The sequence below is a fragment of the Sparus aurata genome, chromosome 22, assembly GCF_900880675.1.
Source record: "Sparus aurata chromosome 22, fSpaAur1.1, whole genome shotgun sequence".
Classification (NCBI taxonomy): domain Eukaryota; kingdom Metazoa; phylum Chordata; class Actinopteri; order Spariformes; family Sparidae; genus Sparus; species Sparus aurata.
Genome location: NC_044208.1, coordinates 20557620 through 20583531, shown reverse-complemented (window position 1 = coordinate 20583531; position 25912 = coordinate 20557620). Strand labels below are relative to the sequence as shown.

The following is a 25912-nucleotide window of genomic DNA, read 5'->3' as shown; positions in this document are numbered from 1 at the left end:
TACATTTTATACTTGTCTACACGGCTACATGTTGAAAAAGTTCAGATCTTGTAGGGCTTTGAAGTAGCAACAGTGGATTGTGACAGAGTTACGGTGAGCTGTGACTGTCGTGTAAAACATTTCATCTGCTGGAATGTGATGTGATTCATTTGGTGTGGTAGCTTTCCAGTTGTTTTGATGACATGCGTCGGTGTGCGCATTGATCTATGTGTTTATTTTGAGCAACAGGGCGCTGCTCCAGTGTTTGTACTGCATCTTTGCCAAACCAATGTTATTTTTGGCAATAAAAAACACCATCAAATGAACTACCTTGATTTTTTTTTTAAGTCTGACGATGGATTTTTGGGACAGATGCCAATACCAACATAAGAAAGTGAGACATTTCGATGTCAATATATCGACCAATATTATCATATAAACATAATATAGACATAAACACATATTTTTGGCAATGATCTTTCAAATGTGGTTATCAAACCCTTGTGACAAAATGTTATATAATCAAGTCAGGATATTATACAATTTAACAATAGACTTTATTGTCTGAGTCTACATAATGCACTGACAAGGTAACTTCACTGGGAACTGAACTCTCTAAAATGAATTCAAGCTTCACTTCACTGATCGGAGTCTGCAATTTTGAACGTGGACCAAATACCGATTTTATTTTTTTACATCAGAGCACAATTTGTGACGGAACACAGACACGCGTTACTCTGGCAAACCTGTGGATAAAATGTCTATGGTGTGGAAATTGGTTAAATTAGAAAGTGAAAACAGTCCATGTAACATGTAACATCAGCAACACGACCGCTGTGCAGAGGGGTAACAAAAGAGCTGCATTTAATACTACTCATTTGATACGGTACATAAAAAACATAAACAAACAAGTTATACAATGAGTTCACTCAAGCAACACAGGCAAAGACACCGAAGCAACAAACACTCACGGATACTCTCAAAAGGAAAGAGAAATGTCCTCGAGACAGCGGCGTGGCCAAAATATTACAGAGAAGATCATTTAATTCATCGCTCTTGATAACCAGCTCATCTCCGTGTTAGGGGATCAGGATTTTCTTTGTAACCTGGAGTTTTTGAATACCCGGTATGCCCTACCATCTCGGTATTACATTACATTGAGTCCACTTCCGAGTTACAACATGCCAGAATGCGCACTAGTGTCGTGGATCTCATACAGTAGAGCATGTAAAACAGACAATCAAGGAGATGCTGAATGCGTGTGAAATAGACAAGCAATGGGTCCACGTCAGTTTACGTGACAACGTATGGAATATGTAAAATAGCAATGGATGATACAGCTGTACCAAACGTGGGCCGCGTCGCGCACACACTTCAGCTGGCTGTACATGAGGGTCTGCTGTCACAGTGCAGCGTCATAGAGTTACCTGCTAATGCAAGGAAGGTGGTAGGTCAATGTTGCAATAGCATATGCAGAATAAGAAAGAGCCATATGAAAGTATATACTTTGTTTCAACACAATAAAAAAACCTATTATGAACAGCTTGGATGCAGGTATTTTTTTTTCCCAATGCAGCTGTATTATCCAGGAAAATATTAGTTAAGGCTAAGTATCAGACTGGGACTCAGTATCGACAGATACTTAACATTAAAGGACTTAGATCAGTATTGGGGTAAAGAAAACCTGATCGGGACATCCCTAGTTCTGTAACAAACAAAAAAATAATTTTCATAAAGACACATCGGACAACATTTACGCAGATACCAATGAATCTGTGACAAGCCAATATTCAAGTAATTAATCCAAAATAAAAGTAAAACATTCTGGTTCAAGTTTCTCAAATTCAAGTATTTGCATATTTTGGAATTCCTACAAAACACACACCTCCTTGGGCTGTTGAAAACAGTTATGGGCATTTTTCATTGTCTACTCACCTTTTCCAGACAAACTGATTTGTCAGATAACTGGAAAAACAACTGTGTGTTACAACACTCTTCTGTTTGCTACTCATGAACATTGCATTGTGGTGCTGAGTCAATATCCAGGGAATATCATTTTACTATTACTATGAGAATGGTTTCATACTACAATGCAAATACTGAGCAATGAGGTCGAATGCAAAATCATCTAAAATTCTGTCTGTGTATTGGATCACAACATGACATTTGATGGTCCACAATACAGCTAAATACCATTCTGCACTCTGTTACCAACACACAGACACTCCAGTATCTGCTGTAACTGAGAGAGGGGAACTCTATTAGCCACGTCATATAGAGGTAATCTAATTGTTTTTCCACATCCTTCCTCATTACACAGACTTGTGGTCTTCACACGTTTTATCCAGGGACCTTGTCACTGCTGGTCTGTGATCAATTAGATTAGTTAAAAACCAGCCTCTTTAACTGTGGCCACACCTGGTTTTAACAGTTGAGCTTGATAATCTGGTCAGAAATTATCCAAAACACAGGAACAGATGACAAAGGCTGTGATGAGAGGAAGCTCACTAGCTGACTGTCCATTTCTCATCCTGAGGCCATAGCTTTATTTCATGGACGAAGTGATGATAAAGAGATATTTGAGAGGTTTCTTTTTCCTTAAGAGATGCTCCATTCACGGGCAGACCCACCATGCATGTGTGTTTTAACTTAGCATGTTTTGCACAGAACTAGAAACTATACTTCTGATCAATGGGGATAATGGATGCTTTGAACAAATCTCATTGATTATGCAACTGCCTTTGGTCACAGATTAGATGGAAATTTGACTATTTTTTTAGTAAGATATATGATTAATGACCTGTTCCATGCCTTAAAAAGTAATTCAGTGGTATTCCCCTTTAATTCTTACATGAATGAATAATAGCACAAAGCCAAAAAAATGTACATTTAGGATTAGGGAGTGTGTGCCTGAAATGTTAGGGAGGACAGAGATTAAAAGGCAGGTTAAAGGCTGTTGCTCTTTCCGCAGGCAAGGTTGTCAAACTTGTTCTGCAGACAGACTCTACAACCCCCCACTCTAAATGTGTTAGCATTCTTCCTCGGGTCAACCCTTCAAGTGGAGGTTAGACTCCGGGCAAAGAGGGAATCTACTTAAACATACGACAATATCCTTGCCAGGTTTTTAGCTTAGTCATCTGGGTTCAGTTTTTTTGGCTGTGTTCCAAAACAGTGGAAAAAAGAACAGTTTTGTTTAAAAATAGCTCATGAAACACGAGTTACCCTCAGTTACCACCTCGCAGAAAAGGTAAAGTTTAACAGATAGCATACTCTAGATGTTGACACTGCAAACAATTTGCCTATTTCATAACAGCAGCTTAACTTTTAGGATCTGCATTTGTCTGTGTTATAAATCAAAAGAAAAAAACTGTTTTTCTAAGATAGATTAATTTGCAGTTCTGATTTGTATCCAGTATGTTTTGGATGTTCTTAATGTGCAGCTCTGAACAAATGCAGTGTTTTGTCTTGAATCTAATGACCCAAAGCATATTATTCAGTGAGCAGATGGTGGGAAAATTGCTGTGTATTATCATTTAGACTGGACAATCAAGATATCTCAATTTTCTCATGACCGGGTTGACCGGGTTTAACCAAGTTGACGGTCAGGCTAGTTCTGTTACATTTATTGTGGTATAACAACAACGGTATACTTTAGTAATCAGAAACAGAAAAATCTAATACATGTTCAATTAGAGTAACAACTCTCAACCAGGGGTACTTATACCCAAGGAGGTACTTCAGTAATTGCCAGGATTTGGATGGAAATACTGTGGAGTAGCTTAAGATATTATTTGACTTGTCCTTGAGAGTCAGAGTCAGCCACTCATGTGGTAGCAGTACTAAAGCAAACTTAATAGAAGTGAACTGACAGTTCCTTTTGTTTTGAAAATAATAGCTATATTCATATATTAAATATGATAGTTTGAAAAATCTATTTAAATGGAATCTGTAACATGACTGCAATAGATGAAGGGGTATTTAGGCTCATCTAACAGAGCTGCAGGTGTACATCTGACAAACAAGGTTGGAGACTGAACTATAGGGCCAATAAAACCTTGATTATTGGCAGAAGGCAGAGAGAATTAGTACCATCAACAAATTAAGGTTATGTCTGTGCTCCTACATTAAAGTCTGTGCAACATTAAAGTCTTCACTATTAGATGATCAGCATCACAAAAAATTAGCAGAAAAAATAATGAAAAATAAGAGACACTGCTAGATATCAAGACCAGAAGTGAACTGACCTTTGGTGAGTCTAGATATAAGATGTGGACTTTGAACCACTGAGACCATCATATAGCACCAATGGTCATCATGAACGGTAAACATTGTCACGTGCACCACAGCTGAGCACAGTTCAGTATTGGTCACAAATGCATTTCTGAGCAGTAAAAACGGAAAACCTCTCGGATCATCAATAATGTGGTGTGGAGAGCACTGTAATCTCCTCTAGGATACCCTGCGCTGCATGCAGCCTGTCCTTTAAAAATCCCTACCTCTTCCTCAGTTGCTATGGTAACCGGAGCAGTGGGTGACGGGTGCAAGCTGGGTGGGTGGGTGCTAGGGTGATTTAATGTAAGCCCCTTTCCACCGTACATTACCCTCCTTTTTAATCTGCTCTGGATGTTTATAGGGGAGAAAATAGGATTGTCTCTCTAATTCAGTGCACAAAAAACAAATAACAAAACCATTACGGATTACAGGGTAAAATCTAGCTTGCCATCACTCAGAGGAACCATTAAATCCTGAGTTACAAAGACTAGCTGTCAGTGCTTTGTAATACATCACTCTGTATAGTATTTACACACGATGTGGGGTATTCATAGCCTCTCGAGAGGAGCTGAGGAGCGGAACCCGAGTAGGATGGGCAGCGACAGGAAATGAGCAAGGTGAATGAGCAGACCGCTCTCTGCCCAAGGTGACTTTCCTTTTCATTGACTTGATTATCTGAACTCCGCCCCCATGATGGAAAAAAGTATGCCATCCTCTCTCTCGCTCACTCACTTGACACTGATAATGGGCTGCATTCGCCAAACCACAGGGAGAAGCTAGTGGGAGGTAGCAGCCCATAGCCTCCTCTGTGTGTGTGCACATATTTCTACCACCACCTCACCCTATCTACAGACCAGCCTTGTCATTATGGGGCATTCCCCGTACACACAGGACAACTCTCTCACCACGAAATCAGCCCCGGGGCCGAGTCGGAGCACCCTGTCATCCTCCCCTCCCCCCCCCGGTTACTACGGCAACACCATTTTCCGCACCGACACCTCCTAATTAGACAGACATGACACAATCACCTACGTCTTGGGGAGAGGAATCCAGCCTGGGGAGTGATAAAGCAAACCAGCAGCCCCAACTCCCATCATGCACACACACAGAGACACTGATAGCCTCTGACTATACCGGTCACATGCAAGCCACACACACACACATTCCAATCAGAAGATAGCCGGCTCCTGTACTCCTTTTCCTCGCATTCATTTGATTATGGGATAGAACAGGCAGATTCATTGAGCTCGTCTTACCCTGTCCAGGAGTGAGCTTGCCTCTGGTGTGCTGTGAGCATTCCCTTTATACTCTCAACTCACTGCAGTGTCCTGCTTTCTGCATTGTCGACAGAAAAAACGATGCTCGTACACAACGCAAAGCAGAGCGTTTCCTACGCATAGTATGTAATCCACGCAGGTTCAAAGTCGTTCAATCTCAAGCGCTTTCAGAACCAGCAAGGAAGAAAAATCCACTTAGATGGGGAATAGTTTTTCTCTGATGGCACAGGAGAAGACAAGGGATAAACTCGCCATACAGCACGAGCCGCTGTTTGAGATCTTGCAAACAGCCAGCTGGCCGGCGAGAACTTCTCCTTGGCGTATCCACTCCCTCCCTAACCTCCTTCTCTCTGCCTTTCTCTGCAGAGTGCTGTGGGGGCAGAGGGGACAGGCACAGATGTTGCTGGCTCCAGGCCACACCCCTTTTCAACACTCCCAGTCCTAATAGGATGCAGCCGAGCTGTGGCCACCGCCCAGCTCACCCGCTCCCCCTTTCCTACGTTAGGCTCCGGACAACTTGTTTAGGGTTTGTTTGGAGAGGGCTTGTTTAGAGAGCTGCAGGAGGGAAACAAAGCTGAGGTGTAAAATTTGTGTAGTGTGAGATGGTAGGCAGTGCAATTGTTATGAAGCGACTAAATGAAATGATCTCAAAAATATGCCAGGAAAGAAAACAGAATAATTAATTTTCCCTTATACTCCTGTATATAAATAAAAACACATTCAGCCCAAGCAAATTAAAACACTCCACACATTCCACCCAAGCAGTCTGGCAAAGATGCAACAACTGACAAAATATCCAGAGGATTTTAATCTAAACAATCCCAGACACTCCCACATGATTTACAGCAACAGCAACACTCCTGCATCTCAGTTAATTACTGACTCACTGCATCCAGTATCCATAAACATTCCTTAGCTGCAACATAGTTATATTTTTTGGAACTGAGTAAATACCATGGTTGTGAAATTGGAAGGAAAATATTCCACTTGACAGAAATGTACACAACATCACCGGAATTTGGCAAAGATTGAAAAGATTTACCATGAGAGAACCAGTGATATAATATTGTAACTATTTCAATTCCTCATTTCATGCAGGTTTTCCAAGTAACTTAAGTGAATAAGTTTGTGAAGTCACAAACCCAAACCCTATTATACAACTACCACTAAAACATTTTTATTCTTTAGTTTGCCATGAAACTAAAAAATCTGGCAAAAAATGTATAATTTCAATAAATAAGCTAAAGAAAGTTTTGAGTATATTTAGATATGTTTAATAGCGTGAATAGTTAGTTAAGAAACCTTAACTACACTAATGTTTTAATCGTGAGGAAAACCTTACATTTAAACTCAAGTTATGGATGATAATCTCAACAGAACATTAAGAATAATGGGATATTGCTAATAGAACCAATCGCAATGTTTGTTTCCAATAACTACATTGCAGAAAAGCCCTGCGTCACGTGGCTTACAGCTTATGAACTTTATAAACATGAATCTGGACCTTCAGTATTGGGATCAAATAGCTGTTGGTTCCCCAAATAGTGATTAGCAAAAAGTTTGGTTTTGGTCAGGTAAATTAGTCATTAGAAACGTATGTAGTTATTTTAGTGGTATCAGATACGGAATACCTCAAGGATCAGGGCCAAAAAAGCTATATGAAAGGGCTGTTGATTCAACTCTGAGGTAATTCATGAGGCTACAAAAAAAACAATTCTGTCTTTATCTTGTTAATGCAGCAGGTGAGAAAATGAGACATGTTCTCGTTTGAAAACAGGAGTCATGTATCTGATTCAGGCCCTACGTGTTTCCATGCAGGTGTTGACAAAGTAAGTGTTAACTATTAGTCACTTTCTTCCTGGTCCACAGAAGTGAATCAGGCATTACAGCTGGATATCACGTTAACAAGACGTCATAGTGCTTTTGTTGTACATTGTCTCATTCAACAGGGCTTTGCCCAATCAGCATAACTGGGAATGTGGTAGAATAGAGTATCACTCGCCCTGTAACTGAGACAGTAACTGAGACTATGGATTTACGCTACGTGCTGAGGAAAGTCTGGACTAGGGCACTTCTCTGCAAGAAGGAAGTCACAAATCAAACTTAAAAGCCAAATTCAAACTCTTGCTCCAACAGCTGCGGGTGAGCGCCCCGAAACATTCACTAAAAGAAATGCTGCCTCACTTTATCCCTTAAACCAACCAGGTTCCTTAACAGTAGTACACAGTTTTGGGGTCAATTATGTCCCTTTACAAGATTTTTTGTCATTAAAACTTCATTCTTCAAACAGCCTCCTCTTGCTGCCATTTAAAGATGCCAACATGTAAAGTTGCCTGCAGCTTTAAGATTTCTGGACCACTTCCAAGTCACACGTCACGTTAGCTGATATAATACAATCTTCTAAAGCATTGCAATGTTCTGCTTAGATTTAAAATGTTTGATTCTGCACCGTGGTTTGATCCAAGCAAATGGGCTTATGTGAAACAGTTTATCTGTTCAGGGCTGGGGTTACAGACATCAGTGGCGAGCCGCACCGGTGCAGTCATGAGTGGATAACAGTGGAAGCTGTACCGTCCTGGGTAGCTGCCTCTATAAAGAATGTCATGCAGCTGGAATAACAGACAGGTCCTGGTTCTCATGGAGGGCTTCTGTTCTGCTGGGACGGATCATCCGTGTCAATAAAAGCCAGGAGTGGTTGTTTTGGTGACCTCAAGGGCACCAGGTACAAACAAGAGGAAATGTGTTGGACGCTGTGGACAATGACACGTTGATAGACAGTGGTTTTGTCATTGGGAGTTAAGTTTTCAGGAACTCACAATGAGCAAAGTCTGTCTTTCAAGTTAAGAAGGGAGAGTTGACTGGGACTCTTGTGTGTCCACTGTAACATGATTATTAACACAAGGCAGCCTGCTACACATTACCATGTGAGGCAGCTTCATTCAAGAGATCACGTGACCATCTTTTGGATTCATCTAGCTGGATTTCAAACTATGTTTGTTGCTCAACTACAGAGATTCAACCAATCAGCATCCTATCACACCTAAACCAAACCTGTAGCTGCCACTAGAGCTACAGGTTTGGTTTAGGTGTGACGACAAGTGAGAGAAGCAGCTGTTTTTTTGGAAATGACAATGGCGGCTCCACCTCAACAGGTTAGGATAGCCGCTGCTAACATCAGTTATATAAGCACTGGAGAGTATGTCTTTGTTGAAAGACGAAGAAAGCTTGGCTTTTCTTGAAAAGTGTTTTCTTCTCAACAGACATAGGAAGAGTTTGATTTAACAATGGGGCTCCACTGGTGGTATCGCTATTCTACTGTTGATCTGATTGGTTGAAGTTAGTCCCTGATAGACAGTGATGGACAGGTGGTTTGTCGAATAATTCGTCCAATAATCTAAAAGTGCCTGCCATTTTCTAAACAGTTTCTAGGGATGACTTCATCCGGTTATGCTAAACATGCTAAAGCTAGCTAACCTTATAAAATGGTGATTTGGGTTTGTCTAACTTGTTTCTGTATTGATGAGGACAATTACACTTCCAGTGGGTGTTTGGATAGGGGAACTGAAACTATGATGGATTCTACCATGGATAAAATAGTGATCGTCAACACTCACTGTCTAGAAAAAAGACATTTCTTTTCCCATTTGACTCACTAATAGTAAAAAAAGGCACATTTGCAGCAAAAGCAATCGAGCTTTCATGACAACCTCTTCATTCCATCTCTAGGGTTGAGGATATGCATCGCTAAATTTGAAGGTAAGCAAAGCTGCTGAACATACTCTACTACAGGGATCATCAACTACATTTGTCCAAGGGCCAGACATTTCTAAGCAGACACTATGGATGCTACAACAAAGAAAGGGCCTAATTAGCCTATTATTGCTTAATTTTTCTGTTCTTTCTTACAAAATAAATGTTTTTATGAGCCTATATGATTGAAGAGACTCCGTAAAAACATGGGAAATCTATAATGGGTTTCAGAAGCCCTACTAGACTGAAAAATGCTTTCTGACTGGAACCAACAAAGGCAGTCTGTGCTCAAGACCAAACCCACAGTTCAACTACCAATGACTGAGTCCTTTTCTCAACTAAATTTCCTCTTACAGATCCTAGGAAGCAAAAAGTTGACAGCTCTGCAACACAATTCAAACAGAACTTAAGCCAAAAAGCAGTGTTTATGTGAACTTTTCTCTCCTTACTGTACTGTTCTGTTAATTATTAAGCATGTACAGGCAGATAAAACTGACCTTTGCCTGTTGAAAATCTGAAAGAAAAAGGTTATCATACTTAACATGATTTTGTAATGTGTTGACCCTGCGAGCTGCATAACATAAACATAACGACAAATAAATCATAACTCGAACATCATAAAGATTGCCCTTTACCCCAACAATAGATACAACAGCTCTCCAAACACTGCTTTTGTAATATCAGATTTGACTGACAAGAATGAAGATAGAAATTGAAAGCTGCAGATGCTTGGGGATCTGTTTACAGTACATTAAAGGTGATACAAGCAAGCACGTAAACTTGATTGGCGGCAGACTGTAGCTGATCCTGAAAAGTTCAGCTGTGGCTACAAGCTTGTTGACCAAGTTTTTTTCTGGTTTTATGGGAAATAAAAAGGACTTTGGTGAGATTTTTATCGTTCTGCTTACAGTATAAAATATGAAGTGATAGAAGTAGTGAAAAAGCATCCAAGTCTGCTGAGTTTGTGAAAATGAAAAGAAACTTCTGCTGAATTTTAATGATAAGTATATGTTCAGCAGAATCATGACTGACAGCCCCTAAATAAAAAAAAAGTTTCTCAGACTGCTGTGAAGGAATGTGTGAAGGGGGAACGTTATATTATGGCTCGTATCATGTGGTGGACGGAAACAGGGCTACACCGTACATATGTTTCATTCAGGGTGGGGCTATATCCATAAATTCCACTTATGCAGCCCTTCCCTTGCAGGAGACCCTAACATTCACAAATTAAATGCCAGGATTAGAAAGGGTCCTGCTGCTCTCTACTCCTCTGGAAGGCTTGTAATTACCCCCTGGAATGGAAACGTCCATCCCAGAAGGGCCACACTTTCTGCATCCACTTATCAGTGCATGGAAGCCAAATGCAAATGTGAAAATGAAGTCCAAGTATTGAAACAAGACTTTACCGTGTGGACAGTGAGATAAAGGGATCAGTTATTACAAAAGAAAACAGCCAAAGAGTGTTTTGAGAAGAGAATAGAAGTTGCAAACTCAATCTTGTAGAGAAAATAAGATTAACCTTGAAGTAAGAATGGGCTTTTTCAATTTATATGACTTGAGTACCCACATGATGCTTTCTCTCTACTTCTCCAAACTGAGGCTGCGCTGATCGGTGATTACAGTAGGAAGCAGATCGACTATAGATATGTACTTTATATGACCCCACTTCATAAAAACCGAACTATCCCTTTAAGCGGATATATACAAGCCATGATGTAACTGCTGACTGCATTTTCAGATGATCTTGTTCAAATATTTCTCAAAGTGGAGAAAGACACCTGATGAAGATGACGCTAGTCAGGTATCACTAGCCTTTTACTGACTCAAATTATTTTTTTTTAATTTTATATATACATATATACATATATATATATATATATCGCGCGGCCACCGGTCAGCGTAGCGAGCTTGCCCTGAATTACAGCAACCTGAGTGCACAGTAGTCACTCACAGTAACTTCAGTGAGTCTGCGGTTCGCGCAGGTGGAGTCTCATCATCACGATGATCTCACGTGAAAGCCTCTCAAACAGCAGCAGCATCTCAAAACAGCAGAACGAAACTTACAGCACAGCGAGCGAGCGCAGCCGGTTTTGACATGATGCGTAACTGACGTATGTGGTAAGATTTAGTCCGGTAAAGTTGGAAATATATTCACAGATTCGAACTTCCCGGATCAATAACTCATAAGTGAAACCTTGTTAAAACACAACTGACGGCTCTTTCCTACCATAGTAAGGAAGACAACGAGCTACAACCGTATGTTAATCAAAACAAGCGTCTGGACATTAACTCTGGTCTGTATGGTCAGCCAGCTGTGAGACGAGGGCGCAGGGACCGTCTACAAAGTGCAACACTGAAAAGAGAAACTACAAAAAATATTCAATAACTTCACTATTATTCAGAGTGTAGTGCCACTGCTGGTTATTCTACAATTTTTTTGTTTGGAAAAAATGTGCTTTGCCATAATTTTGGGGAATTCTATTTGGGAGAAATATTCAATAACACTAATATTCAGTAAGGTGTCACAAAACTCACCTCACTCTAACCCTACTTAATCCATGTCTTATTATAAATTAGGATGTTATGGTATCAGTCTGAAAGGTAAATCAACACATTTTACTCAGTGGCCTTTGTGCCCTTGACAAAAAAAAAAAAAGTGAAGGCCAAATGGACTTGCCCCTAAAATGACGAAATTTGATTTTGACTGAACATTTGCTCTCACTTTGCATAAAAATATTGGGATATATATCGCATATCGATATTCAGCCTGAATATATCGGGATATGACTATTAGTCCATATCGCCCAGCCCTACTCACCCGTAACAATGTTTCGGTGTCAGCCTTTGCTTGTGATTTACGCTGTGTGAAAAACGACTGTTGTCCGATTAACTGTGATTTTAGTTCCCTCACCTTTCTCTTTCTCAGTTCGCTTTTCGGAGGGAAGTCAGTGTTGTACTTTTTATGAACAGTTCGAAAGTGCCTCTCAACATTTCCCTTCTTCGGAATGGCGATGGTAGTTTGACAAATCAGACAAACGCACATTTTTTTATATCCCTTCTTTTGTTGATATCAATTGAAGCCACTAACCAGGTAGCTCTTAACTTAGCTCGCTTGTGTTTTGCAGTAGCTAGTGCGTTTGCGCATGCATGGTGACCCATGACCCGTGACCCTTGACGCGTGACCCATACAAGAAGAGATCTCAGACTAGCCGTCCTGTATGTCAATCAGGTGGCATAGACTCGACTTGGCCTTTCGGAGATTCATTCATTCATTTATTTTCCTACCGCTTAATCTAAAAAAAACATTGGAATGTCACGCGATCTACCCACACTACCTTTGCGATCTACCGGTCGATCATGATCGACGTACTGGGCACCAATATGTCCTCTGGTGGACAAACTATGCAACGCCAACACTCATAACATGGTTGAAGGGTGTTTCATCCATTTTTATTTTATTTTTTGCATATTCATTTATCAGTCATTATAAATGCCAATACCGATAGTTTGGAAAATGCCTAATATTGGACGATAATATCGGCCTGCCGATAAATCGGTTGGGCTCGAATGCTAACAAGACGAAGCACGTAGGTTTTCAAAGTTTAACAGTTACAGTAGCCTCGTTTCACATGTGTCAAATATCTGTTTGTAAACAGAGAAAGTGGATTTCCACCAATATATTGATTGGCCAATATTATTAAAGGGGTCAAAGTTCTCCAAATCCAAAACTAAATAAAAATTTAGATTTTAAGGTCACGATTTGATTTAATTTGATCTTATCTGCGATTTAAAGTATTTACTGATTATTAATAGGGGTACTTTACAACAACAGCTTCACTTTATCATGGTTGCTTTCTGCATATTAGGGTCGGGCAAGTTCAAGAAAAATTTAATACAAATGATGACTCCAGAGTTCAAAAACTACAAATACAACCCCTCAATGATACAACAAAGACAAACAACAAAAAACAGAAATCTAGTTTGTAACAAAGGGTTCTTTTCCCAAACCTGTCCCAAGTAAACCATCCAGATCAACAAAGGATCTGTGAAACATTGTTGACGATGTAAAGTTATCTTCATTTCAGTCACTTGTTTGTTTCTATGAGTAAAGGAAAAGTCTCTGGAAGTGCAGTTGCAGGTCACCAGTAACTAGTTGTATTGTCTTTCCTTCGAAATCATGCAACATGAGCACAAGTCGGAGACACACAAATTTGATCTATCTCACCCTAATTTTTTTTCAATTCTTTATTCACAGGATACCCTGGAGTAATGCTACAAAATAATAGATCACCTCAAAAGCAGTGGATGGCAGTGCTGCAAAAAATACAATGAAGCAATGGCTGCAGCTGCAGTGAACGTGCTTGTAACAGACTGACAGAATTTGAGGGTTAAAAGGGCTGTGGCTTAACTTGTTGATCCCTCCAGATGTAGGCCAAGCTCACAGCACGGAGAAACCAGTGGTTACGGTTTTCGAGCAGAGTGATAAGAGAGAGGAGGCACTGAATAGTACAGTAGAAGTAAAACATAAACAAACAAATCAAATAGAGTAATGTTAATCCAATATAATCCAATCAGTGTCCAGTCTGCTCTGAGGGTGAAGACAGCTTCAAAGTACTGTGCAGCTATTAGCTAATGTCACACATGGATACTCTGAGAATTAGTTCACCAGACCAAATCGATGTGAAAAGGTCTGAGGTCTCTGCCTTAGCTTAGACTGCCAACATAGATGTAAGACTGGCTTATGGCCACCCGGATGCATGACTGACTGACTGACTGACACGGAGGCAAAGTCTAAAGCGAGACAAAGCTGGCATACAGCATGCGGCCATCTTGCATGGCTGGATGGCTGAGTTACAAGCTGCTTATCTCAGAGTGTGTCATAATCTCAGCAGCAGAAAAACAACCTGAGACCAGATCAGCCAGAACAAAATATTAAAGCTTAGTGCTGGGAGCACTAAAGCAAGAGCTGGGCTGTGCAATGAGAAATGAAACCAAAAGACAAACAGCAGAAAAAGGATGTTTGGGGACGTTAACACAGACACCTGTTGTTTAACAGGATCGACCTGACAGTTTCTGCCCTATGGCGTCTCAGCTATCAAGGGAGGGACACAAACAAAACTATACCACACAACAGCCCGAAATTATGCTTCAAGGGTTTGAGTGCTGAAAGAAGAACCAGTTGCTCTAATGGATCACCTCAAAAATCATAACACAAGAAGGAGTATAACAAGTTACATAACTGTGAGAGAAGAAAGAAATATGGACGCGGACAATGGTCGCTACTAAAAGCTGAAACACAATCACGTCTGAGGAACACTTAGCTGTTGACGCAGCTGGTTTCGTCTGACTGCATGGCTGTTTTGACGGCTTTTCTACAGTAATGTTATTGCACAGATATGTTATACTGTGGGAACCTGCTCAATGCAGCAGCAGCCTAAAACCCTGCCCAAGAAAACCAGGACACCTTCTGTTCCTTGAGGGAAGATGGTGGCTACTGTGGCTATCTTCCAGATAAACAGAGAACATTTCCCACCTGTCAACATACTGCATCAGGAAAGAATGAAGATAGCCATTGCTTCAGGGAATCAGGACGTGTTTCACAACGAAACCGACAAACAAAGCTGCTTTTTTAAACAATCACAAATTCTCCAAATTCAATAAGAATGTGCATGACTAACATTACCGGCTCCAGAGACGCTAACTCAGTAAACAGTAAATTACATTACCATTGTAAAAATACCAATGACGACGCCGCTTAGGAGGCATACAAACAACAGAGAAACTGATAAACCAAGCACGCACTGATTTCCATATATTATGCAAAGGATTATCTAGAACTGTTCCATCCACAATCAGGTCCAAAGTATGAAACCTCCTGATATTTTCCTGTTTCAAACTTTTGAATTAAAGTTCAATAAATTCATGAATGAAAGAAGTATAAGGGATGTAGCCTAAATAGATTTTTCCGTCTTTGCTCTTTTGCTTGCCTGAACTTGAGCGTGCTTTCAGAGCGGGCGGGGCGGCATTTTAAGAGCAGGATAAAGCATGCAGTGCTTTGGCACAGAGTGCTGCTGAATCTGATATCTGTCTGCTGTTTCAAGGCCTGCTACACATGCTTTGGTTGTGTCTGAGGAGGAAACATACTGGCATTTGACCTGTTACGATCGAAGAAATTAATCAAACAGGAGGCACAGTGCATTCTGCAAATGCACATCATTTCTGATATGGTCCACTGAGCGTTTTTAACGCACACTTGAGGCTTGAAATTAGACAATCGTGATTCGTAAGGTTGTCATTGGAGTTTTGTCTGCGACTTGACGTCAAAACAAGCTTCAGATTTTGATAGCGTCAGAGCTCCAAATCAGATGAAGAAGGCCGCAGCCTCAGAAATTCCTGGATACTCCCACTATCAGCTTTTCTATCTTTTGAGATCAATCCTTTTTGTTAACATACCCTGATAAAAAAGGGCAATACAATGTTTTGAACTAGTATTTTTACAGTTGAAATGCAGTCATACAGGCCAAGTAACTGAGCTGCATGGGCGAGCGTGATAAGGTTGGCTTTGATATGTTCGAAACGCGTCAGCTCTTGGTGATTGAGCTGTTATTACCAAAACTACAAGTAGCAGCCTGAACTGATGACTACACAAAATTTGCTGTCAGACAAAATGTTGGCATCCTACCAGCTGGAAGCTCTCATGCAGAGATTTCAAATAAAACACACAAGACAGGCGGCTCACAAACCCAACCCAAACTGCAAACTCGTGCAAAATTCGTATTTCTAGCCTCTCTGCTTTGGGAATTAACATTAATAATGTGACCTAGACAAAGGGAATAGAGGCGAGCAAGGATTGAAACATGAATCCCACTTGGCCCATAAAACCCCCCTTCCATCCTCCCAAGCCAGCATCTCAGTTATGGGACTCCCCCACACACGTACACACGCACACGTACACACACACACACACACACACACACACACACACACACACACACACACACACACACACACACACACACACGTACACACACACACACACAGGACAGGACCCACATGCTGCCTTTGTTTGAACCGCAGCACGGCTACACTCTTTCCACATCTTGCATCTGAGGCACACAAGTAATTAATGTTGATGCTCATTGTCATGATAATCCGAGGTCTGCCACAACTCTCTCAATCTGGCAAGAGAACAGTCACTTTCTAACTTTGTTAACTACCGCTGAATGCCATGCTCTTGAGCTCTTGAGGAAAAGCAAAGCAAGGCTATTAATTAAAAAAACTACACAGGCTGAAGAAAATTAAGTGATTAAAAGACTTCAGTCAGGAACAAAACCAACCAAGCGAGTATAAATATAGCCTCTGTCATGTGACATACTGTAACAGCCTGAGACAATTATGTCACTCCACCAGGAAAGACTATTTCCCAAAACTGAAGTTATTGGAGTATATACTGCATTTATTACTGTGTTGAGCGGGGGGCAATTAGACTTCATCTGTTCAGCTTTGAGCGTAAATCCTTCAGTTTATTGCTCCATATGGGTAAAAACACGAACTGCTTTGTCCTTGTAACGCATAAATTTAGAGGAGATATCACTTATTCTAGAACGTGGTCTTAATAATACTAATACTAATACTAATACTAATAATAAAGGATAGCAAATTTAATTGACAGTACCTTGTTATTTCACCTTCAAAAGTTTTAGTTAAGCCATGGATCAAAATCAAAAATCGAACTTTTTTGGACAACGTAGTGGTTTGACAAAGAAGCCAAACATGAAGCTTGTCCTGAAGTGCGATACCCCTAATCACTTATATCCAGTCTGGACTTTGCTCACAGGTAAGATCATTTCCAGATTAAAGTAAAAAAAAATAAAATTAAATAACTACTTACACGTGCTTTTCTGCTTAAGTCATACTTTGGATCAAAAATAATCTGAGAATGTGATCTGTTTTATGAAAGAAGCTCCAGCTTCTTAAACGTGAATGTTTTCGGTTTTCTTTAACCCTGTGTGATAGGGAACTGAATATCTTTTGGTTGTGAACAGAATCAGAGATTTGAGGACTTCATCCTAACCTTTGGGAGACACTGGTCAACATTTTTCTCCATTTAATGACATTTTCTAGACCAAACAACTAATCTATTAGCCGGTAAACATTTGACGGATTCATTTTAATTTATCGAGAATGAAAATAACAGCTAGTTACGGCCCTGACTATATCCTTTAAAAACATCTTATCAATCAACTTTTGAGACCAGGCACTGCACTTGATCATTAAGTCTTTATCTCTTTGAACAGGCTCATAAAAGAAACTCTGCAGGCACAAAAAGTAGCACAACTCGTGCTGTGCTCTCGAGGGTACAACTGCAACAAGTTCAGATCGGCCCAAAATACAATTTCATAGGTCACCCAGTTCTCGTTATAGAATCATAAGACTGTAGACCTGAGCTTGTTTCTCTGGAGGGAGCCTCCTCTGTGGAGATGAGTCTGTGCTGCAGCATCGGTGACTGGGCTAAACTTCAACACACCTAATGATTAAACTGGTTTCAAGGGATGGGTGGCAACTTTTGTAAACAGGGTTGGATTTACACTCAACTCTTAGGGCCCTTCAGGTTTAATAATTGTATCTTTTAGAATATAAAAAGACAGTAAATAAAAGTTATAGACCCATCCAGTATCGCATCATCTAGTAGCTGTGATGCAGTTTTCATTGCTAATAAAACCGGGGAGAGAGTGCCACGAAGGATCCATGATTCACCAAAAGGTCTGAAAGCTGTCAACCTAAAGCCCATTAATTAAAAATCTGCCACCGCTGAGTGGTGGAGCTGGAAACGGGTGCAGTGCCCTTTAACCTCCAGACAATCGGGAAGGTCAAGAGTCAGTGGTCTTGGGAGGGGACGAGCAGTATGTAACCATTGGTTGAGTATCTAAACTCATCAGCCAATGTTAATATTTAGGATATATCTTTAGTGATTTTTAGTGAAAATGGATAGCTAAAAAAGTTCAATCTAACCATGTAATAAAAGATTTACAATTATCTATGAATTTTAATCCAATGGCAAACTGTAAAGGACTCTTTAAGAACATTTAGTTAAGCTCTTAGGACCCAGTTGTTGTAAACTAAGCAGAGTTTACTCCAAAATGATGTCTGTTAAAACAGAATGATTGTCACATTAAGAGCTATTATTTAAGATTTCACTCAGAAAAGCCTAAGTGTTGAGCCATAATCAATCACCTAATCAAGTCTTGTGGCCAAATTAGTTTGGAGATGACTGCCGAAAAACAGCTAAAATAAATATGATGCCTTTCCTTTGAGAAATATTAACTCCGATCTATTCATTAAAGGTTTATGTTTTATTTTGTATCCTTTTTAGCAAAGTAGAGTTGGCTAATCTCTTCTCTAAAGTCTTGCAGACTTTTCTGTTTGTGTTTTTCTCTCCAGTAAATGGTGTTTAGAAGGTCTCCATCAAGCTCAAGGCTAGATGTTAGACAAGCCTCTGGTTAAAAATACTCTGAAATGCAAAATGTGACAAGCTGAGGGGTTCTCCAGCTCAGCCCCAAAGCAACAATCCTCAAAATGTGAGGTTGGGTCTTGGGTGTGGCCAACAATGGCTGTCTAAGCCCAGCTGTCCCAACAGCGAGGACAAGTGCAAAGCCGGGCCAGACTGGGGGCAGGGCGTGGCATGGCAGGGGTGCTATGGTGACAGAGCAGGCCTCGACAGAGAAGAGATGCTAAATGAAGCCATTGTCTGGCCCAAGTGAAGCACACCGCACAAAGAATGGCACATTCAAACAGTCATACAGGCCTATTGTTGTGGCGGGCCAGCAGAGTGCTGCAAGTCCACAGTTTATCCCACAGGATTCACTACACAGCATACAGAGAGTCTGATCTGAGTGCATGAAGCTCTGACACCAGCAGGAGCTGCAAGAACCTTTTCCCCAAACAATTCAGGGACTTTTTAGGTCACTTCATTGACGTAAACATTGCTGAACTAGTTTGAAAATAGTCAGTCTAGCTCTGAAACATTTGGAGCTGGAAGTGACTGGATCAAGGGCATCACATTCTGATACAGGACTTAAGCAAGGAACAAAAACAAAACAGAAACACTTTTTTAGAGGAATCAGTCTCCTCTTGAATTTCATAGCTGTGTATCAAGTAGAGGTGAAACAATATGTAAATCAACGGAACAAACTGATGATTAGTTCATTATCAATAAATCTGGCAATGGTATTCTTGATTAACTGATAAGTTCTTTGGTCTGTGAAATGTCAGAAATTAGTGCAAAATATTGATTAGCACTTCCAAAAGCCAAAGATTGACACAAATGTCTTGTTTTGTCCACAACCCAAAGATATTCAGTTTACCATCACAAAGCAGTAAAGAAACCAGAAAATATTCATACTGGAATAAGAGAATTTAGACTTTTCTTAAGAAGATTCTCAATACCGATTAATTGATTATCAAAATAGTCCATTAATGTAAAAGTTGACAACTAATCAATTAATCGTGGTAGCTCTACTGGAAACCAAATGATTAATCAGGAGAATAATCAGCAGGTAAAATCAAATTAAAAATAATTTTAAGATGGAGTCATGTTGTGACAATATATATTAAGACATAGTGAAGTCTCTGGAACATCCCATAGGAAAACATGTCTTCAGTGCACATCCATCATGTCCTGACACACAAAAAAGATAAAGACACCATGATATACAGTATGTGTTACAGCACAAGATATCACTGAAATATGTGTATTGTCTTTTGTCACTTTGTCATATTACTGATCAGCTTTTTTGGAATGAGTACAGAGAGGGAATTAAGACGTGACGAGTCAGGTGACTATGGAATGTATACCAACTGGATTTGCAGCCTTCTCGTCACATAACTCTCCTTTCACTGACGGTGCAAAATCAGTCATACATATTTCAGTAAGCACATCATCCACTAGCTGCTGAACTAAAGACATTAACACTAATGCATGTGAAAACTTAAAGAAGTTTCCACGGCAACGTTATTTATGTCCTTAATGTTGCCCCAGTATGCTAAAAAGAACGTTGATTATAACATCTGACATCTTAAATAAGGATGGACATTTTCATTATCCACACTGGGAAAACAGTCATTACAGGGCTGTGGTTCAGCACCTGCCTCTGTACATTAATGCCACCACAACATCCAGGAACCATGCTGACATACGGAGGGATCAGCTGTGTTACAGCCACTCCTAAATGACACCCACCATTGAAAAAATAATTAGTCTATACCTCCCCCCTGTTGTTGCTGCTGTCGTTTACTCTTTCACTCTCTAGTGCTCAATGTGGGCCAACCAGGGAGGCAGCCTCCACACCCCCCACTACTGCACAGCCAGTCCTGTGAAACGCAACACTCAGTTCATTAACCCAGTTACCCGAGAGAGCTTCAGAAGGATTTGTGTGTGCTGACGGACAGAGGAGGACCAGGTACAATAAACTGACACTGTTTATGGACTGACAACTGTCATGTGATTGCTTTACTCTCTAGAGGAAGAACTGAACAGAATACGTTTGCCAGTTTTCATCATTATAAGTTTATGTCGGATAAATCTTACTTAACTAGAAAAAAAAAATATGTTATCGTTTCCAAAATTCACAAAATGTTTTTATCCAACAAAATATTCTGTTTAATCTATATATGTCGGTGTTCAGTTTTTCAAAGACAGAATTTTCACTTTCGTTTTGAAACTGTTGCACAGAGTGCTGCAACACTCTTGCAATACACAATAAGCGACACGCACCTTTGTCCATTGGGTGATCTCTGGAGTGTGGTACATTTACATAACCACTAGGCTTGCATGATATGTGGAAAATCTGCGATGTGGGGTAACACTGTCGAATATTGCAATGACGATATAACTTGCGATAAATAAACAAATACTGAAGTTTGCATATTATTAACTATACAGTTAATGATGGCTAACGTTAGTTTTGAATCGTTCGTGTAGGTCTTTATGATTGTATTGCAGGTGGTGATGGAGGTTGGTTGTGTTTCCTCTAGAAGATGCAACAACTGCTTGGCATGTTTTACACAGTACCTGTGCTTGTAACACGTCGTCACTCCTGAATCCAAAATAAGTCCATATAGCAGAAGTGCTGTTTCTTTTCACCACAAGGTCTTCGTCCACCACATTTTCATCGCTTTTCTTTCCTCCCTCAGCCATCATAACCAGGCAATCACCACCAAACTGATGCCGATTAATTATGTCAGGGTAGCTAATGGCTAGCTGGGGCTTCATCTGATTGGCCCTTGTATCCAAGGCTCCATCTGATAGGCTAAATGTTGGCATGCTCAAGGTGCATGCATGGCACATGTAAACAAAATTATTTTTCTTATTCATCGCCTGTCAGGCAGTCTTTTGCGATGTGTGTATTGCACATGTTCATATTGCGATGAAAATTCAATTTATCGGGCAGCCCTAATAACCACAATAACAGAAAATCCATTGTGGCTCTAACAATATTACAGTACATTTCTGAAGTTGTTAGAAAAGAAAATCCTATCATGTATTGCTTCAAGACATCATTACTTTCATGCCTTCAATGACTGTAAACAAATGTCATAAGATTTTCTTAGGGGGGCGACATAAAATATGATGAATGACGTTCAAAGCTTAAGCAAGTACGGTTGCAGCAATATCAGTTTTAGGTATGCTTATGTATAAAAACTGATGGTTTTCATACTATGTATACTTGCTTATCTACACTTTTGATTTATGCTTATGTTATTTAAAATATAAATATATTACAAGTTTATATCTTCTTTCACGTCTGTCAGGATATAATATGTTGTGTAGCCTATTTATAGACAAAAAACTAGAGGGTCAATATAGTTGATAATATTAATCATAATAATTGTGTAATACCGTGATATACCATGATATGTTCCGAGATGGTTATTGTAACGTGAAAAAACTCATACCACTGAAACCTTAATCCCAACAGATACAATTGACGGCTGTGCTGCGGTTCTTCACCAGTGCCAACTGAAACTGAGACACAATGCTGCAGTCAGTGTCACCAAGAGCAGTTTTTGTTGAATTCTGTTTCCATCAGCAACACAGACAGTGTTCGTGTCTGGGACAACAGCAGAATGAAGAGGAAAAATCAACAAACGACCAGTGCCAGCAAAACAAGACAGTAACTGCTTTAGCCGAAGGCTGTACATGTGTCAAGGAAGCAATTAAATAAAGCTGACTGGCATGGCTGCTAACAGCTACTACTGTGCTGAACTAACACAGAGCAACAAGCTTGTCAATGTACATGTGATGCCTACTGTATTGTGTTTGCTGATCTGTCAGGTGAGAGGACATTATAAGAACTTTAGGCAAGGGCTGTAAGGTGATTAATTAAAAGTCTGTAACTTGCCAAAAAAAAAGACAATTCTTAACACAATTTCTCAAACTCGGGAAATCATGCAGTTACAACATAGACTTAATCATCTGCAATTTGCACTTATTGAGACAACCAAGGCACGCAATGCAAATGTCAGGGCCTGTCCAGGCTGATCTGCAACCAGCCAACTCCCTGTCTGAGCATTAACACTGTGGACAAAATAACAGCGTGGTACATCATGTAAGACTTCTCCCATGTTTACAGTGAAAACATGTCTGCAGATCGCACCACAGGAGTAAGCCCTCTCACAAGGCAGTGGCCCATTACAAGCACACACAGGCCCCTCAATGATTTAGAGCATTTTAATTCTCGGGAATGCAAGCCTTTTCTGATAAGCGCCTAACTGGGAAAAAGCCTACCGCAGGCATGGTTATGCTGTGATAATCTCTGTGTTGTGCTCTCTGACTGACCTGTGACTTCATGGCTTTCTAAAGTGAGTCCCTCCACTTCTCAGCAAAGCGATGCAAGTGAATATTAACTTAGAACAGGTGAAGTATCATATGTCTGCCCGGCTCCAGAGGCCGGTCCTTTTATCAAGGATAGTGTGGCAGTCATGGTCCTTTACGACGGCAAAGCAACTGTGCATGAACTCAATTAATCAATCAAGGATGGGAAAAGATGGTCAACCCCCAATATCAAGGTAAAGCAAGTTAAAGTATTCTGTTTAAGGTTATAAGTTGTTGTTATCTATTATATGTTTCACAGCTGAAATCAACACTTTAAAAGGCAAGATAAAACTTATCAAGCATGTGTGGACGTGTGTGCCTACAGATTAGCTAATAACATTAGCTTAGTGCAGTTATATCGGTATATGCGCATGTTTTGCTGATAATTAACAAGAAATGGCGGAGCAGAAACACTCAAGTAATTCAAGAGTAACCCCGTAACTGGTTTAAAGACCACTGTTGTGGTTATTTTACATCTGTAAATGTCACACATCTTGGCCACAGCTCTTCAATAACCAAATTATCATAAATATCAGTTTTTGTTGTTCTTTATGTATAAAAAATATACATAGATATAGGTTAAACTACATATCCTCCAAGATTCTGGATTGCATTATGTTGTGATATGGCATAAGCGTTGTCTTTTCCTGGGTTTAAAGACTGCATCACAGTAAAGTCATTTTCACAAGAGCAGCTGAGTCCTGTGAAGAGGAAGCTTGCTGATAATTCTGTATTGAAATGATCGAAAACAACATGGGACCAAATGACCTAACAAGGTGCACTTAGACGTTTCTAAGAAACCAGATAAATAGGCCTACATTAAATAGAAGAGGGCGCATCACAATGTGATACTAGAAATCATCTCTCTCTCTTTGTGTTTCTCTGCAGAGCGTGCCTGAATGTCAGCTGACCGCAGGGGTGGAGCGAGGGGCAGATTGTCCACAAGTTAATCGATTGTCTCTGTTCTCTCAAAAGAAAAAAAAGAAAAGTAAAATAATGCAAAAATAAGTCGCCAAATATACCTGGGCAGCCTGCCCAAGTACGCGTGGGAAATCTGCATACATGCGGTCTATTCTTTCTTTTTCCAGAACATTATACAATCATTCTGGTCAATAAAGTTCATTTTTAAACTGCAAAATATCCTGCCTCCATTATATATCTTTGGTAACCACATTTGAGTAATCATCTATCTATCTATCTATATATATATATATATATATATATATATGCGCTGATGAATACCAATATGTGTATAAGCATTGGCTCCGAAAAGTGAATATCCGTCTGGCATACAACCCCACCTTCGGTCAGGCTACACTCAGTTCAGCAGAGTCCAACTAATCCTATTTGTTTTTAGGGCCGATACCAATACTGATATTGGAAGTGCAAGAATTTTGATCGATACATCGGCCGATACACACAATGATCCCCCCAACATGACTATCAAACACTGAAAAAGATATTCAATGGAGGCAGGATATTTCACAGTTTAACAATGACTAAATATCAGCGTGTTTGCGGCAACATATATACAGATTTAAATATATCTCTGAAAAGCCAACATCGGTCGATAATATCGGCCAATATATCAGTCAGGCTCCACAATTATCATTAACCGAAGTTACTTTCAAGGCCTTTTCTCTGCCTGCCATCCCAACATGAACCGCACATGCATTAATATACATTGATAACACTGCTCTGCCTACCTGTATTATATCAAGAACCCAGAAAGATTTTTTTATTTTATTTTTTTAAATAAACATGTCATCTTGGCTAGTGAATGTAATGACTTTTTTATAACTTTTCCCCACTTTCCGAGGAGAGCCAATGGACCCTCTCGGGGATCCTGGAGGTTCCCAGTGTGGACAGCCGTTTGCTCCATCGGGGTTGTTAGCTAAAGTGGAGGCGGTTGCTTGTGCGTGGACAGGTCAGCCGACGCCACAGACACACCGGAGCTGACAAAACAAATAGAGTTTGCAAACGACATGCAAATGTCACCCGACCTGTCTAGACCAAGCTCGGGCCGCCGAATCTCTCTGAGGGAGCTCGGGAAATTCAACAAAGGACGCTAAAACTCGTCGCAGCTAGCGTTGGTGATGGCTGTTGTACTGACTGGCCACACCGGTACGGAGGTCACCACCAACAGCCGCAGCCAAACGGCCCGGTGTGGCTCTCCTTCTTTTCTTCTACGTGTGTATTGTTCCGAGCCTGTTTTATGAAAAGAGTTTTGTTCTAACGACGCTGTACTCACTCCGCCACGATGCACATTTCCCTCGTTAGCCGTGTCCACAAGTCCATCAGGTAGGCAGAAAAGTAAAGCAACAGAAGAAAAAAAAACGCTCTCAGTCCAGACGGCACGAAGATGATTCAACAGACTGGTTGGCCCGGGCTGCTCGTGATGTCATCGGTTTACTCGAGCTGTTAATGCGCATGCGCGGTCCTCTGTCAGTCCAGTGGTTCACGGATGTTGTAGTAAACGATGCTTTTCAAGAACAGGGTTGACTTTATGTGTTTTTTTTGGCCATTGCTTATTTATTTTATTTTATTTTTTTACTGTTCCCTGAATGCCTTGTCATTCTTTTTTTCCACAATATGTTTATTGATATTTTGTTATGTTACAACATCCCATCAAAGAAACTTATTGTAACAATACAACAATCATACACTACAGAGATACACACACACACAATTAACTTGCACCGCTATTGGTAAGGATACAAATAAAACAACATATTTCCCTGCGTTGTTTACGATTTGGTTT

The 25912-nt window shown here is 40.2% G+C and overlaps 1 protein-coding gene across 6 annotated transcripts in view; it reads right to left on the bottom strand.

Moving 5' to 3' along the window:
* daam1b (dishevelled associated activator of morphogenesis 1b) overlaps positions 1-25560 on the bottom strand; it is a 55244-nt gene extending 29684 nt beyond the window's left edge. For 2 of the 6 annotated variants that reach the window (XM_030404981.1, XM_030404980.1), the window contains exon 1: positions 25403-25559. The gene's annotated coding sequence lies outside the window, so the exon portion shown is untranslated. Of the gene's footprint in view, positions 1-5283; positions 5389-5507; positions 5920-25402 lie in introns of those variants that run through there. The other 4 variants (XM_030404982.1, XM_030404977.1, XM_030404978.1 and 1 more) reach the window with 4 other exon arrangements.
* Between the last annotated feature and the right edge of the window lie 352 nt (positions 25561-25912).